Below are 16,274 nucleotides of genomic sequence, written 5' to 3'. Positions count from 1 at the left end.
CTTATCGTATTGGCAAAAGAGGGAATTACACAAACTTAGTGCACAAGAACTTGAAGAAAGGAACATGGCATGGGTTCCCAAAGGAAGTGCTCAAAATAAGAATTATGTGCAAGCCTCCATTACAAGAAGTGCGGCAAAACTGAAGAAGGAAAAGAGTAAAAACTATGAAGGACCAAGCCGAAGGTTTCAACATCTTTGGTCTACACATTATCCATATTCTTCAACTATGCCATTAACGCCTATGCCATGGAATTCGTCATCAGGTATGATTGGTAACCCTCAATGGGCTTATTTTAATCCATGGATGCAATATAATTTCTTACTTCATGAGAGGGTATTACCAAGTCACTATACATTTGATTAGCTACAAGTTTGTTGCTGATCCAAAGGGCCGAAATACTTGATTTGTCATTTCATTTGTTTATTTCGGCTATATGTGCTTTGAATGAAGTTTACATGGTAATGGCCGATATTTATCTATCGTCCTAAGAGTATGTCAATGCATGGCTGGTGTAGTATTCTAACATCGTCCTTAGTTTGAGAGAGAGACAAGGTATGTGCTCATGAAAATTTATATGTATGCCTATATTATGATTGAATGGAGTTGAGACATCATGACCGATGTCATTGAATATATGCTACATAGACTAATTCATAGCTACAGAATTGGTTGGTGGGCTTATACTTTGTTTGGATATGATTTGGCTTATGAATCTTTGAGATCTATAAGAGGCCAAATCAAAGTTTATTTTGTTACTGAACATCGGGTTAATGTCATGCATAATATTAATATTAGCCTCGCCTCTCTAGTACTATGGAGATTATGTTTTGATGGTTCAATTCATAGCAATGGCCAAAGTGTTGGTGTTGTTTATATATTTCTTTATAGTACTATTTTTTGAAGCCTCGTGCCGCTTAGAATATTTTTATGCATGATTAATCAAGGCCGAATATGCGTTGTTATTCGGATTGACTCTTTTACTTGCTATAGGTGCTATACATATTGAGGCTTATGGTGATTCCTTACTAGTGGTGCAGCAAATATCCAAAGTCTTTCAGTGTTTGGACGAATCACTTAATGTTTATCTTGATAAATGTCTAGATATAATCTCTACTTTGGATTGTTTTAGCATTGCACATATATCTAGACATGACAACTGGAAAGCAAATGAGTTGGCACAGCAAGCATCTGGATACCATGTTGATCATGGCATGTTTCATATTTCTCAAAGTCCGATGTCTTGTCTTACCAGTATAGAAGAGGCCGAACCAGAACCCACTGATTCGGTCATTAATAAAAAATCTAGTGCAGGTGACAATTCCGACTGGAGGAAGCCCATTGTTGCTTACTTACGTAATCCGAGTGAAAGGGTGGACAGGGCTGTTCAGCGTATGGCTTTTAAATATACTATGAGGGATGATGATCTTTATCGCCGAACAGTTGATGATGTTATCTTAAAGTGCTTGGATGAGGACCAAGCAAGAGTTGCTATGGGAGAGGTACATGAAGTCATTTGTGGTACTCACCAGTCTGCTCTCAAGATGAAATGGTTATTACGACGTGCTGGGTTTTATTGGCCGACCATGATTAATGATTGCTTCAGGTATTATAAAGGTTGCGAAGCTTGTCAAAAATTTGGTGATATTCAGTTGGCTCCTGCTGCTATGTTACATCCCATTATCAAGCCGTGGCCTTTCAGAGGATGGGGTTTAGACTTTATTGGACAAATTCATCCGTCTTCCTCAAAGGGGCATCGGTTCGTATTGGTGGCAACCGATTATTTCACTAAATGGTCTGAAGCAGTACCTCTCAAGAACATGACACATACGGAGGTGATAAAATTCATAACCGAGCACATTATTCATAGATTCGACATTCCTCAAACATTGACTACAGATCAAGGCTCCTCTTTCATGTCACACCAAGTTAGAGAATTTGCCGAATCTTATAATATAAAATTGCTCAATTCATCTCCATATTATGCCCAAGCCAATGGACAAGCTAAGTCTAGCAATAAAATTTTAATCAAGCTCATCAAGAAGAAGGTTGAGGATAATCCAAGGAGATGGCATGAGTTGTTGTCTGAAGCTTTGTGGGCACATAGGATCTCAAGGCATGGTGCTACGAAGGTAACTCCATATGAGCTAGTATATGGTCAAGAGGCTGTTTTACCGGTGGAGGTAAATTTGAATGCTTTGAGAATAGCCAAGCAAAATGATTTATCGGCTGTAGACTTTTATAACTTAATGATGGATAACATTGACGAAGTTGCCGATAAACGTTTGGCTGCTTTGAAGGCCATAGAGAGAGACAAGTTAAGGGTGGCAAGAGCTTACAATAAGAAAGTCAAGTCGAAGAATTTTCAAGTTGGTGATCTCGTCTGGAAAGTAATTCTACCGATTGGTTCAAAAGATAGAAAATTTGGGAAGTGGTCTCCTAGTTGGGAAGGTCCTTTTAGGATCGCAAGAGTAGTTCCCAGAAATTCATATTTGGTGGAATCCATACAAGGGGCATTGTTACCTCGAGCTCTCAATGGCAAGTACTTGAAGAAATACCACCCGAGTGTGTGGCAAGAAGCCTAAATAGGCAATGGCCGATACATAATTATCGCCCTAAGAAAAATAAATGGCCGATGGGGTGTTGACATCGTCCTTAGAACAAACACAGTACAAGTTATTTTTTGGCACACAAGCTTTGTCGAAAAACAGGGGGGCATGTGTTGACACCAGATTTTGGCATGGTTAAGAATCCGGGTTCGTATGCTTTGTTAGAGGCAACACTTCGCAGGCCGGCCCTGAGTGGGAAAGAAAACTCTTGCCAGGGTGGAAACCTTGTCAGAGAGGAACCCTGGCCGGAGTAAAACCCTTGACGGAGTACAAACCTTGCCGGAGTGAAACCTTGTCAGAGAGGAACCCTGGCCGGAGTACAAACCTTGCCGGAGTGAAACCCTTGCCGGAGTATAAACCTTGCCAGAGTGAAGCCTTGCCGGTGTGAAAGCTTGCCGGATAGAAACATTGTCGGTGTGGAAAGCTTACTTGGATGGAAAACTTGCCGGGTTGGAGGCTGTGATAGTCAATCGAACGAGAAGTTGAAGATGGGCTCAAAAGGTTATTCAGATGATCTCGGATGGAAAAACGTTCAACATGAAAATTGTTCGTCTCGTCGAAACGACCGATTTTGATATAAAGATCGTCCCAATCCGAATTCGTATGCAAAAGTTATAGCCGCTACAAGATGCTGCTACAGTAGATGGCCGGACACTCCGGAGGCAACCCTCCGGATTCCATATTTTTCCGCTATAGGCCGGACACTCCAGGCATGTCCGTCCGGGGTTTGGATTTTTCTGCTGTAGACTTCGGAAAACAGCCAAAAACTCTCTCAAGATGGCCTCTAATCAAAAAAATGTTCAACATGAAAGTTGTTCGTCTCATCGAAACGGTCAAGATTGCTTTTGGGCACGTTTTCATCCGAGATCGTTTACTTCCTCAAAAGTGACCCGCAAGGTGCTGCCAGGTGGTAAACCGAACAGTTTTGGAAAGTCCGGATTCCGAGTTGGACCCAAACTAGGGTTTTGGACGTGAATTCTAACCTTTCCTTGCACGGAAAGTCCATTCGCCTCTTATATACCCAAGGGGTGACGGCCGATTGAACAACACACAATCGAACAAACACATCTACTACTTTTTCGTGTTCATCTACTTTTTGTCTCTCCCTTGTATCTTTCTTCTCGTTCTTCGCTAGTTCTTCATGCTGGAGGGCTATGAATCCACGAGGCTCTAGGGGCGAGCGAATCGACCTGGAGCAGCCCATAGCCGCCGCGAGCCCTGACGGGGTCCCTCCCGGGCAGGCGGGGCTTCGGGTCTACAAAAGCATCTGCCGGCTGTCTTGCGTATCGCGCTGCCGGTCGGATCTCCTTTGACGCGAGCTGTGGTGCATCACCCCCGACGTCGACGGTACACGGTGACGTGTTCGTGTGTGAACTCTATCATGTAATCGAGTTAGTTTTGTTAGGGTTTGATCCCTAGTATCCACTATGTTCCGAGATTGATGTTGCTATGACTTTGCTATGCTTAATGCTTGTCACTAGGGACCGAGTGCTATGATTTTAGATCTGAACCTATTATGTTTTCATCAATATATGAGAGTTCTTGATCCTATCTTGCAAGTCTATTGTCACCTATTATGTGTTATGATCCGTTAACCCCGAAGTGACAATAATCGGGATACTTACCGGTGATGACCGTAGTTTGAGGAGTTCATGTATTCACTATGTGTTAATGTTTTGTTCCGGTACTCTATTAAAAGGAGGCCTTATTATCCCTTAGTTTCCGTTAGGACCCCGCTGCCACGGGAGGGTAGGACAAAAGATGCCATGCAAGTTCTTTTCCATAAGCACGTACGACTATATTCGGAATACATGCCTACATTACATTGATGAATTGGAGCTAGTTCTGTGTCACCCTAGCTTATGACTGTTACATGATGAACTGCATCCGGCATAATTCTCCATCACCGATCCATTGCCTACGAGCTTTCCATATATTGTTCTTCGCTTATTTACTTTTCCGTTGCTATTGCTATCATCACTACAAAACACCAAAAACATTACTTTTGCTATCATTACCTTTTTCTACCGTTACCACTACTATCATATTACTTTGCTACAAAAAACTTTGCTGCAGATATTAAGTTTCCAGGTGTGGTTGAATTGACAACTCAGCTGCTAATACTTGAGAATATTCTTTGGCTCCCCTTGTGCCGAATCAATAAATTTGGGTTGAATACTCTACCCTCGAAAACTGTTGCGATCCCCTATACTTATGGGTTATCAAGACTATTTTCTGGCGCCGTTGCCGGGGGAGCATAGCTGTATTCTTTGAGTCACTTGGGATTTATATCTGCTTATCATTATGAAGAACTTGAGAGATCCAAAAACCAAGATTTATCCCTCAAATACGAGGGGAGGTAAGGAACTGCCATCTAGCTCTGCACTTGATTCACCTTCTGTTTTGAGTAAGCTTGCGACACCTAAACCTGCTTCTCCTATTCGTTCTGATATGTCGCATGTTATTGATGATGCCACTTCTTCTATGCATGAGACTTATGATGAAACTACTTCTATGCTTGATACTACTGTGCCACTTAGTGAATTTCTTGATGAACAACTTTCCAGGGCTAGAGAGAATGAAAATATTGAATCTGATAATGCTGATGAAAGTGATGATGAAGATTCACCTGTTATTCCTAAGGGTTTTTTTGATAAAGAAGCTTCTTTAGCTATTTTAGCTTGCAAAGATAGATACGAACTCAAGAGGTTATTAGCTAAATGGAAGCAGCAATCTCTAAATGCTAGAATGAAACCTGACCCTGCTATTGCTACTTCACCTATCTGTGTTATTGATAAGGATTATGAATTCTCTTTTGATCCTGATATAATTACTTTGGTTGAATCTGATCCTTTTCATGGCTATGAATCTGAAACTGTTGTGGCACATCTTACTGAATTAAATGATATAGCTACCCCGTTCACTAATGATGAGAGAACTCGCTACTTTTATATCCTTAAAATATTTCCGTTCTCATTAAAGGGTGATGCTAAGATATGGTTTAATTCTCTTGATCCTGGTTGTGTGCGTAGTCCCCAGGATATGATTTATTACTTCTCTGCAAAATATTTCCCTGCTCATAAGAAACAAGCTGCTTTGAGGGATATATATAATTTTGTGCAAATTGAAGAAGATAGTCTCCCACAATCTTGGGAGAGGCTTATCAAGTTACTTAATGCTTTGCCTGATCATCCTCTTAAGAAAAATGAAATACTTGATATCTTTTATAATGGACTAACCGATACTTCCAGAGATTACCTGGATAGTTGTGTTGGTTCTATTTTCAGGGAAAGAACACCGGATGAAGCTGAAATTCTATTGAATAATATGTTGAAAAATGAAAATAATTGGACACATCCTGACCCAGTTCCCGAGCCTATTCCTAAACCAACTCCGAAGAAGAGAGGTATTCTACTTCTCAGTCCTGAAGATATGCATGAGGCAAAGAAATCTATGAAAGAAAAGGGTATTAAAGCTGAATATGTTAAGAATTTACCTCCTATTGAAGAAATACACGGTCTTAATTTACCGCCTATTGAAGAAACATATGATCTTAATCCATCACCTATTGAAGAAACTCATGGTCTTGATAACCCAACACAGGTAGTAAAGGTAAATTATCTCTATAGATATGATAAAGCTAAAATCCCATTTACTAAATTTGCTAGCCCATGCTTAGATGAGTTTGATAAATTTATGGCTAAGCAAGAAGATTTCAATGCTTATTTTGGTAGAAAATTGAAATACAATTCAAATATGCTTAAGCACTTGGGTGATTATATGGCTAATGTCAAAGGTGAACTTAAACTTATTAGTAAACATGCTTCTATGGTTACCACTCAAGTAGAACAAGTACTTAAAGCTCAAAATGATTTGCTCAATGAATTGAATAGTAAGAAAAAATGATAATGCTGTTAGAGATATGACTAGAGGTGGTAGAATGACTCAGGAACCTTTGTATCCTGAAGGCCATCCTAAGAGGATTGAGCAAGATTCTCAGAGAAATAATATAGATGCACCTAGTCCTTCTAAAAGGAAGAAAAAGAAAAATGATAGGACTTTGCATGCTTCTAGTGAACCTATTGATGAAACACCTGAGAATCCAAATGATATTCCTATTTCTGATGCTGAAACACAATCTGCTAATGAACCTGAAACTAGTGATAATGTTAACGATAATGTTCATGATGATGCTCAACCTAGTAATGATAATGATGTAGAAACTGAACCTGCTGTTGATCTTGATAACCCACAATCAAAGAATCAACATTATGATAAGAAAGTCTTTGTTGCTAGGAAATATGGAAAAGAAAGATAGCCTTGGGTTCAGAAACCCATGCCTTTTCCTCCCAAACCATCCAAGAAAAAGGATGATGAGGATTTTGAGCGCTTTGCTGAAATGATTAGACCTATCTTTTTGCGTATGCGATTAACTGATATGCTCAAAATGAATCCTTATGCTAAGTATATGAAAGATATTGTTACTAATAAAAGAAAGATACCAGAAGCTGAAATTTCCACCATGCTTGCTAATTATACTTTTAAAGGTGGAAAACCTAAGAAACTAGGAGATCCCGGTGTACCCACTATACCATGCTCTATTAAAAGAAACTATGTTAAAACTGCTTTATGTGATCTTGGAGGCAGTGTTAGTGTTATGCCTCTCTCTTTATATCGTAGACTTGATTTGAATAAGTTGACACCTACCGAGATATCTTTGCAAATGGCTGATAAATCAACTGCTATATCTGTCGGTATTTGATATTACCGAGGACGATAGTATGTCTATTATTCTTGGAAGACCTTTTGTGAACACTGCAGGGGCTGTTATTGATTGCACTAAAGGCAATGTCACTTTTCGTGTTAATGGTAATGAGCATACGGTACACTTTTCAAGGAAACAACCTCAAGTCCACAGTATCAATTCTATTGGAAAAATTCCATCGATTATATTTGGAGGTTTTGAATTTCCTCTTCCTACTGCCAAGAAGAAATATGATATTCTTATTATTGGGGATGTGCATATCCCCGTTGAGGTAACATAGTGTTATTCAAAATTTCTCCAGTTCCATGTTATTCTGAATGAGTTCGTTAACAAGACTTGATCAACCTTGTTAGTGGATTCCTTTTGATGAGCATGAGATGGATGAAACTAGAAGGAACAACCTTCTGTATCCCACTTTTACTTTATGTTATTTATATTAAATAAAATAAAATAGTATTTTCTGTCTGTTATCTGAATTATCCGTGCAATATAAAAATACCTCGAAAATAAAAGTTCTCCAAATGCCCTGAAATTTAAATACGATTTTTTCTGGAATATTTGAGAATATTTGGCACTAAGAACACAGCAGGAGGAGCTGGCACCTGGCCACGAGGGTCAGGGGCGCGCCCTACCCCCTGGGCGCGCCCCCTACCTTGTGGGCCCACGGTGGCCCTCCTCCACTTATCCTTTCACCCACACACTCCTTCTTCCTCCCACAAACACGAATAACCAGCTCAAACCCGAGTCCAAGCTCATTTTGTTGCCATTTTTGATCTCCTTGCTCAAAGCACCTCTCACAAAATTGCTTGGGGAGATTGTTCCTTGGTACGTGACTCCTCCATTGGTCCAATTACTTTTTGTTCTAGTGCTTTATTCATTGCAAATTTGTGCTGCCTAGGTGACCATGTTCTTGAGCTTGCACGTCAAACTTATATGGTTCCAAGTAGTTTTGATGCATGATATAGGCTCTAGGCACTTGTAGGAGTAGTTGCTATCAATATTATTGAGTTTGGTTTGCTTTTATTTTGAAGTTACTAAAAAATTTCAGAATTTTTTAGAGGAAGAAATATGCTTAGGAAAATGTTCCAAGGTGGTTCTTCAAGAAAGCAAGGACCCAGGCTTGCAATGCGTGATGCTGATGAAGAGCCACCAAGAGACGCTCCAGTGCGTCCTTGTGAATGGCCTTCTGAAAACTTTATGGATCGGGCGGGAATTAAGGAAGAATTTAATGCATATTTGCGTAACGTGGATCTTGTGAGCTTCGAGGAAGAGAAGTGCAGCCAGTATCACTCTCTCACTAGTTCCTTTGTGAGGAGGTTTGAATTTTCATCTTCACATAATTCTCCAACTGTCCTGTTTGATCTTTATGAAAATTCTTACACTATGGACTTAGAGGATTTTACCACTGCTTGCAAACTTCCACAATGGGGTAGTATCAGGAAACCTCGCAAATCTGAATTTAGAGATTTTCTTGCTAGTATAACTATGGGGGGATCCAGAGATATAACACAAGCTACCATAGGGAGCATTCATTTTCCTACTATACATTATTTTGTTCCTGACCTCAGTATTCTTAGGAGTGCTGTGTTAGGAGATAAATCTTATAATTTGGGAGCCATTGTTGCACGTAGGTTGCATCTTAATAGATTTAATGGAGATTTATTTGGTGGAATTTATGCAACCCGCATAGCTAATTTTCTTGGTATAGCCATACATGAAGATGATATTGAATTACCTCCAGCTTACATAGACTTTAATGCTATGGTTCACCACCAGTTTGTCGAGAGGAATGAATCACCTCTCCAGTATCGACTAATCTTTGACAGACGGCGTGCTATCCGTATTACTCTCCATGCTCCTGCCTTCTTTGATTATCAGGAAAAAGGAAGATATGTTATTACCAGAGAGGAGGCAGATGAGTACGAGAGGAGAGCGGAGGCCGCTCGTCGCCACGCTGTGGCTCAGGAGGCGATAGCAGCTGCATCGCAATATGACCCAAACTATTATTATGGATATCCGCCAGGCCAGCCGTGGCCATAGACCAACTTAGGCCAAAAGCCTAAGCTTGGGGGAGTACGTATTTCCCACTGACATTTCATTTATGTTCACACACTCATTGCTAGATGTCGGTGCTCATACTTTTTCATTGTATCATCCATGCTAGTTTATTTCCTTTTTATGCTTTCTTCCTGTGTGTTTAATAAACCTTAAGAAAAACCAAAAATAATTAGTTGTAGCTTTTAATTAGTTTACTTTACATGCTTGTAGTAGTAATTAAAAAGAAAAACCCAAAAAGATTTCCCGTTCTTCTTTTGCTTGTTGGGAGCTTTCCCATGTAAATAGTTTTATTTCTTTTCTTTTCTTTGGGGGTCGATAGGAGAAGACCATAATTAAATTGTTGAAATGGCTCTTATATGCATTATTGTTGATATGACAAAAGAGCCCATATTGCCTTATCTTCTCCTGTTTATTGAATGCTTGCAGATTTCAGCTTAGTCCAATGCACGCACACTATCATTATTATTCACATCGTTCGGTCATGCAAGTGAAAGGCAGTTATGACGATATATGATGGACTGACTGAGATGAGAAAAGCTGGTATGAACTCGACCTCTTTTGTTTTTTGTAAATATGATTAGTTCATTGTTCCTAATTCAGCCTATTATGAATAAACATGTTTGCAATGACAACTAGAGATCATAGTTTCTTGTGCCATGCTTGATTAGCTATGAGTTATAATGGTTTACCTTGCGTGCCAACATGCTATTCAAATGGTTATGATGTGGTATGATACGGTGGTATCCTCCTCTGAATGATGTAAGTGACTTGACTTGGCGCATGTTCACGCATGTAGTTGAAACAAAATCAACATAGCCTTCATGATATTTATGTTCATGGTGGATTATATCCTACTCAAGCTTGCATTCGGTGTTGATTAATTTTAGTGCATGTTCATGACTGTTGTCGCTCTCTAGCTGGTCGCTTCCAAGTCTTTTGCTAGCCTTCACCTGTACTAAGTGGGAATACTGCTTGTGCATCCAATCCCATAAACCCCAAAGTTATTCCACATGAGTCCACTATACCTACCTATATACGGTATCTACCTACCGTTCCAAGTAAATTTGTATGTGCCAAACTCTAAACCTTCAAATAAATATCCTGTTTTGTATGCTCGAATAGCTCATGTATCAACTAGGGCTGTCTGTATCTTCCATGTTAGGCGGGTTATTCTCAAGAGGAGTGGACTCCGCTCCTCACTCACGAGAAAGTGGCTGGTCACCGGGATGCCCAGCCCCATGCTTTATGCAAACCAAATCAAAATAATTGCAAACAAAACTCCCCCTGGGACTCTTGTTAGTTGGAGGCACTCGTTGTTTCGAGCAAGCCGTGGATTGATGCTTGTTGGTGGAGGGGTAGTATAAACTTTACCATTCTGTTTGGGAACCGCCTATAATGTGTGTAGCATGGAAGATATCGCCATCTCTTGGTTGTTATGTTGACAATGAAAGTATACCGCTCAAAATATTATTTTCCTCTATTTCAAAACCGAGCTCAGGCACCTCTACAAATCCGTGCTTCCCTCTGCGAAGGGCCTATCTATTTACTTTTATGCTAATTCATCATCCTCTTATTAAAAAGCACCAGTCGGAGAGCACCGCTTTCATTCGCATTCATTATTGTTAGTTTACATTGAGTATGACTTGACTGGATCTCTTTTACCATGAAATACAATGTTTAGTCAGTCCTTGATCTTTAAAGGTGCTCTACATTTATGTTTTGCGGTCTCAGAAAGGGCTAGCGAGATACCATCTTGTTATATCATATTATGATCGTTTTGAGAAAGTGTTGTCATCCGAGATTTATTATTATTGCTCGCTAGTTGATTATGCCATTGATATGAGTGAACTTGAGACCTAAGCGTTAGTGTGAATGTGGTTAGTCATAATCTTTGCTGAAAACTTGAATGCTGGATTTACATATTTACAACAACAAGAGCAAATAGAGTTTGCAAAAGTTTTTCTTTATTACTTTCAGTTTGTCAACTGAATTGCTTGAGGACAAGCAAAGGTTTAAGCTTGGAGGAGTTGATACGTCTCCGTCATATCTACTTTTCCAAACACTTTTGCCCTTGTTTTGGACTCTAACTTGCATGATTTGAATGGAACTAACCCGCACTGACACTGTTTTCAGCAGAATTGCCATGGTGTTATTTATGTGCAGAAACAAAAGTTCTCGGAATGACCTGAAACTTCACGGAACATCTTTTCGGAAGTAATAAAAAATCCCTGCAAAAGATGAAGACCAGGGGCCCACCACCTGTCCATCAGGGTAGGGGCGCGCTTGCCCCCCTAGGGCGTGCCCCCTACCTCGTGGGCCCCCTGGAGCTCCTGCGACCTCAACCCCAACTCTATATATTTGCTTTCGGGGAGAAAAAAAGATCACAAAGAAGGATTCATCATGTTTTATGATACAGAGCCGCCGCCAAGCCCTAAAACCTCTCGAGAGGGCTGATCTGGAGTCCGTTCGGGGCTCCGGAGAGGGGAATCCGTCGCCATCGTCATCATCAGCCATCCTCCATCACCAATTTCATGATGCTCACCACCGTGCGTGAGTAATTTCATCGTAGGCTTGCTGGACGGTGATGGGTTGGATGGGATCTATCATGTAATCGAGTTACTTTTGTTAGGGTTTGATCCCTAGTATCCACTATGTTTTGAGATTGATGTTGCTATGACTTTGCTATGCTTAATGCTTGTCACTAGGGCCCTAGTGCCATGATTTCAGATCTGAACCTATTATGTTTTCATCAATATATGAGAGTTCTTGATCCTATCTTGCAAGTCTATAGTCACCTATTATGTGTTATGATCCGTTAACCCCAAAGTGACAATAATCGGGATACATACCGGTGATGACTGTAGTTTGAGGAGTTCATATATTCACTATGTGTTAATGCTTTGTTCCGGTACTCTATTAAAAGGAGGCCTTAATATCCCTTAGTTTCCGTTAGGACCCCGCTGCCACGGGAGAGTAGGACAAAAGATGCCATGCAAGTTCTTTTCCATAAGCACGTATGACTATATTCGGAATACATGCCCACATTACATTGATGAATTGGAGCTAGTTCTGTGTCACCCTAGGTTATGACTGTTACATGATGAACCGCATCAGGCATAATTCTCCATCACTGATCCATTGCCTATGAGCTTTCCATATATTGTTCTTCGCTTATTTTCTTTTCCGTTTCTATTGCTATCATCACTACAATACACCAAAAACATTACTTTTGCTATCATTACCTTTTGCTACCGTTAACACTACTATCATATTACTTTGCTACTAAATACTTTGCTGCAGATATTAAGTTTCCAGGTGTGGTTGAATTGACAACTCAGCTGCTAATACTTGAGAATATTCTTTGGCTCCCCTTGTGTCGAATCAATAAATTTGGGTTGAATACTCTACCCTCGAAAACTGTTGCGATCCCCTATACTTGTGGGTTATCAACACGCAAGATCATGGTGATGCATAGCAACTAGAGGGGAGAGTGTCATCCACGTACCCTCGTAGACTGTAAGCGGAAGCGTTTGAGAATGCTGTTGATGTAGTCGTACGTCTTCATGATCCGACCGATCCAAGTACCAAACGTACGTCACCTCCTAGTTCAGCACACGTTCATCTCGGTGACGTCCCACAAACTCTGATCCAGCAGAGCTTCGAGGGAGAGTTCCGTCAGCACGACGGCGTGATGACGGTGATGATGATGCTACCGACGCAGGGCTTCGCCTAAGCACTGCTACGATATGACCGAGGTGGATTATGGTGGAGGGGGGCACCGCACATGGCTAAAAGATCAACTGATCAACTTCTGTGTCTTCTAGGGTGGCCCCTCCCCACGTATATAAAGGAGGGACGGGAGGCCGACCGGCCTCTCTAGGTGCGCCAAAGGGGGAGGAATCCTCCTCCTAGTAGGAGTAGGATTCCTCCTTTCTTAGTCCTACGAGGAGGGGAAAGGAAGGAGAGGGGGAGGAGAAGGAAAGAGGGGGCACAACCCCTCCCCTAGTCCAATTCGGAATAGGCCCATGGGGGGCGCACGGCCAGCCCTCGTGCCTTCTCCTCTTTTTCCCATAAAGCCCACTAAGGCCCATATGTACTCCCGTATTCCTGTAACTCCCCTGGTCCTCCGAAAAATACACGGATCACTCGGAACCTTTCTGATGTCTAAATATAGCCTTCTAATACATCTATCTTTATGGCTCGATCATTTTGAGACTCCTCGTCATGTACCTGATCTCATCCGGGACTCCGAACAACCTTCGGTCATCAAATCACATAACTCATAATACAAATCATCACAAAAGTTAAGCGTGCGGACCCTACGGGCTCCAGAACTATGTAGACATGACCGAGACACATCTCCGGTCAATAACCAATAGTGGAACCTGGATGCTCATATTGGCTCCTACATATTCTATGAAGATCTTTATCGGTCAAACCGCATAACAACATACGTTGTTCCCTTTGTCATCGGTATGCTACTTGCCCGAGATTCGATCATTGGTATCTCAATACCTAGTTCAATCTCGTTACCGGCACGTCTCTTTACTCGTTCTGTAATGCATCATCCCGCAACTAACTCATTAGTCACATTGCTTGCAAGGCTTATAGTGATGTGCATTACCGAGAGGGCCCAGAGATACCTCTCCAACAATCGGAGTGAAAAATCCTAATCTCGATCTATACCAACTCAACAAGTACCATCGGAGACACCTGTAGAGCACCTTTATAATCACCCAGTCACGTTGTGATGTTTGGTAGCACACAAAGTGTTCCTCCGGTATTCAGGAGTTGCATAATCTCATAGTCTGAGGAACATGTATAAGTCATGAAGAAAGCAGTAGCAACAAACTCAACGATCATTGTGCTAAGCTAACGGAATGGGTCAAGTCAATCACATCATTCTCTAATGATGTGATTCCGTTAATCAAATGACAACTCATGTCTATGGCTAGGAAACTTAACCATCTTTGATTCAACGAGCTAGTCAAGTAGAGGCATACTAGCGACACTATGTTTGTCTATGTATTCACACATGTACTAAGTTTCCAGTTAATACAATTTTAGCACGAATAATAAACATTTATCATGATATAAGGAAATAAATAATAACTTTATTATTGCCACTAGGGCATATTTCCTTCAGTATCCCACTTGCACTAGAGTCAATAATCTAGTTCACATCTTTATGTGATTAGTTAACATCTCCATGTGACTAATACCCAAAGGGTTTACTAGAGTCAATAATCTAGTTCACATCGCTATGTGATTAACACCCAAAGAGTGATCATGTTTTGCTTGTGAGAGAAGTTTACTCTACAGGTCTGCAATATTCAGATCCGTATGTATTTTGCAAATTTCTATGTTTACAATGCTCTGCATGGAGCTACTCTAGCTAATTGCTCCCACTTTCAATATGTATCCAGATCAAGCCTTAGTGTCATCTAGATCGATGAAAAAAGCTTGCATCGATGTAACTCTTTACGACGAACTCTTTTATCATCTCCATAACTGAGAAATATTTCCTTAGTCCTCTAAGGATAATTTTGACTGTTGTCCAGTGATCTACTCCTAGATCACTATTGTACTCCCTTGCCAGAATCATGCTAAGGTATACAATAGGATTTGTAAACAGCATAGCATACTTTATAGAACCTATGACTGAGGCATAGGGAATGACTTTTCATTCTCTTTCTATTTTATGCTGTGGTCGGGTTTTGAGTCTTTACTCAACTTCACACCTTGCAACACAGGTAAGAACTCCTTATTGGACTATTCCATTTTGAAATACTTCAAAATCTTGTCAAGGTATGTACTCATTGAAAATATATCAAGCGTCTTGATCTATCTCTATAGATCTTGATGCTCAATATGTAAGTAGCTTCATCGAGGTCTTTCTTTGAAAAACTCTATTCAAACACTCCTTTATGCTTTCCAGAAAATTCTACATTTTTTCCAATCAACAATATGTCATTCACATATACTTATCAGAAATGATGTAGTGCTCCCACTCACTTTTTTGTAAATACAAGCTTCACCGCAAGTCTGTATAACACCATATGCTTTGATTACTTTATCAAAGCATATATTCCAACTCCGAGATGCTTGCACCAATCCATAGATGGATCGCTGGAGCTTGCTCACTTTGTTAGCACCTTTAGTATCGACAAAACCTTATGGTTGCATCATATACATCTTCTTCTTTAAGAAATCCATTAGGGAAGGCAGTTTTGACATCCATTTGCAAGATTTCATAAAATGCGGCAACTGTTAACATGATTCGGACAGACTTTTAAGCATCGATATGAGTGAGAAAATCACATCGTAGTCAAAACCTTAAACTTGTCGAAAACATTTTGCGACAATTCAAGCTTTGTAGATAGTACCACTACTATCAGTGCCCATCTTCCTCTTGAAGATCCATTTATTCTCAATGACTCACCGATCATCGGGCAAGTCAATCAAAGTCCATACTTTGTTCTCATACGTGGATCCCATCTCAGATTTCATGGCCTCAAGCCATTTCGTAGAATCTGGGCTGATCATCACTTCCTCATAGTTCGTAGGTTCGTCATGGTCTAGTAACATGATTTCTAGAAAGGATTACCATACCAGTCTGGTGCAGACCATACTCTGGTTGTCCTACGAGGTTCGGTAGTAACTTGATCTGAAGTTTCATGATCATCATCATTAGCTTCCTCACTAATTGGTGTAGAGATCACTAGAACTGATTTCTGTGATGAACTACTTTCCAATTCGAGAGAAGGTACAATTACCTCATCATGTTCTACATTCCTCCCACTCACTTCTTTCGAGAGAAACTTCTTCTCTAGAAAGGATCCAC

The sequence above is a fragment of the Triticum urartu genome, chromosome 6A, assembly GCF_056163025.1.
Source record: "Triticum urartu cultivar PI428250 chromosome 6A, HENAU_Tu73, whole genome shotgun sequence".
NCBI classification, from domain to species: Eukaryota; Viridiplantae; Streptophyta; class Magnoliopsida; order Poales; family Poaceae; genus Triticum; species Triticum urartu.
Note: the sequence above shows the minus strand (reverse complement) of the source record.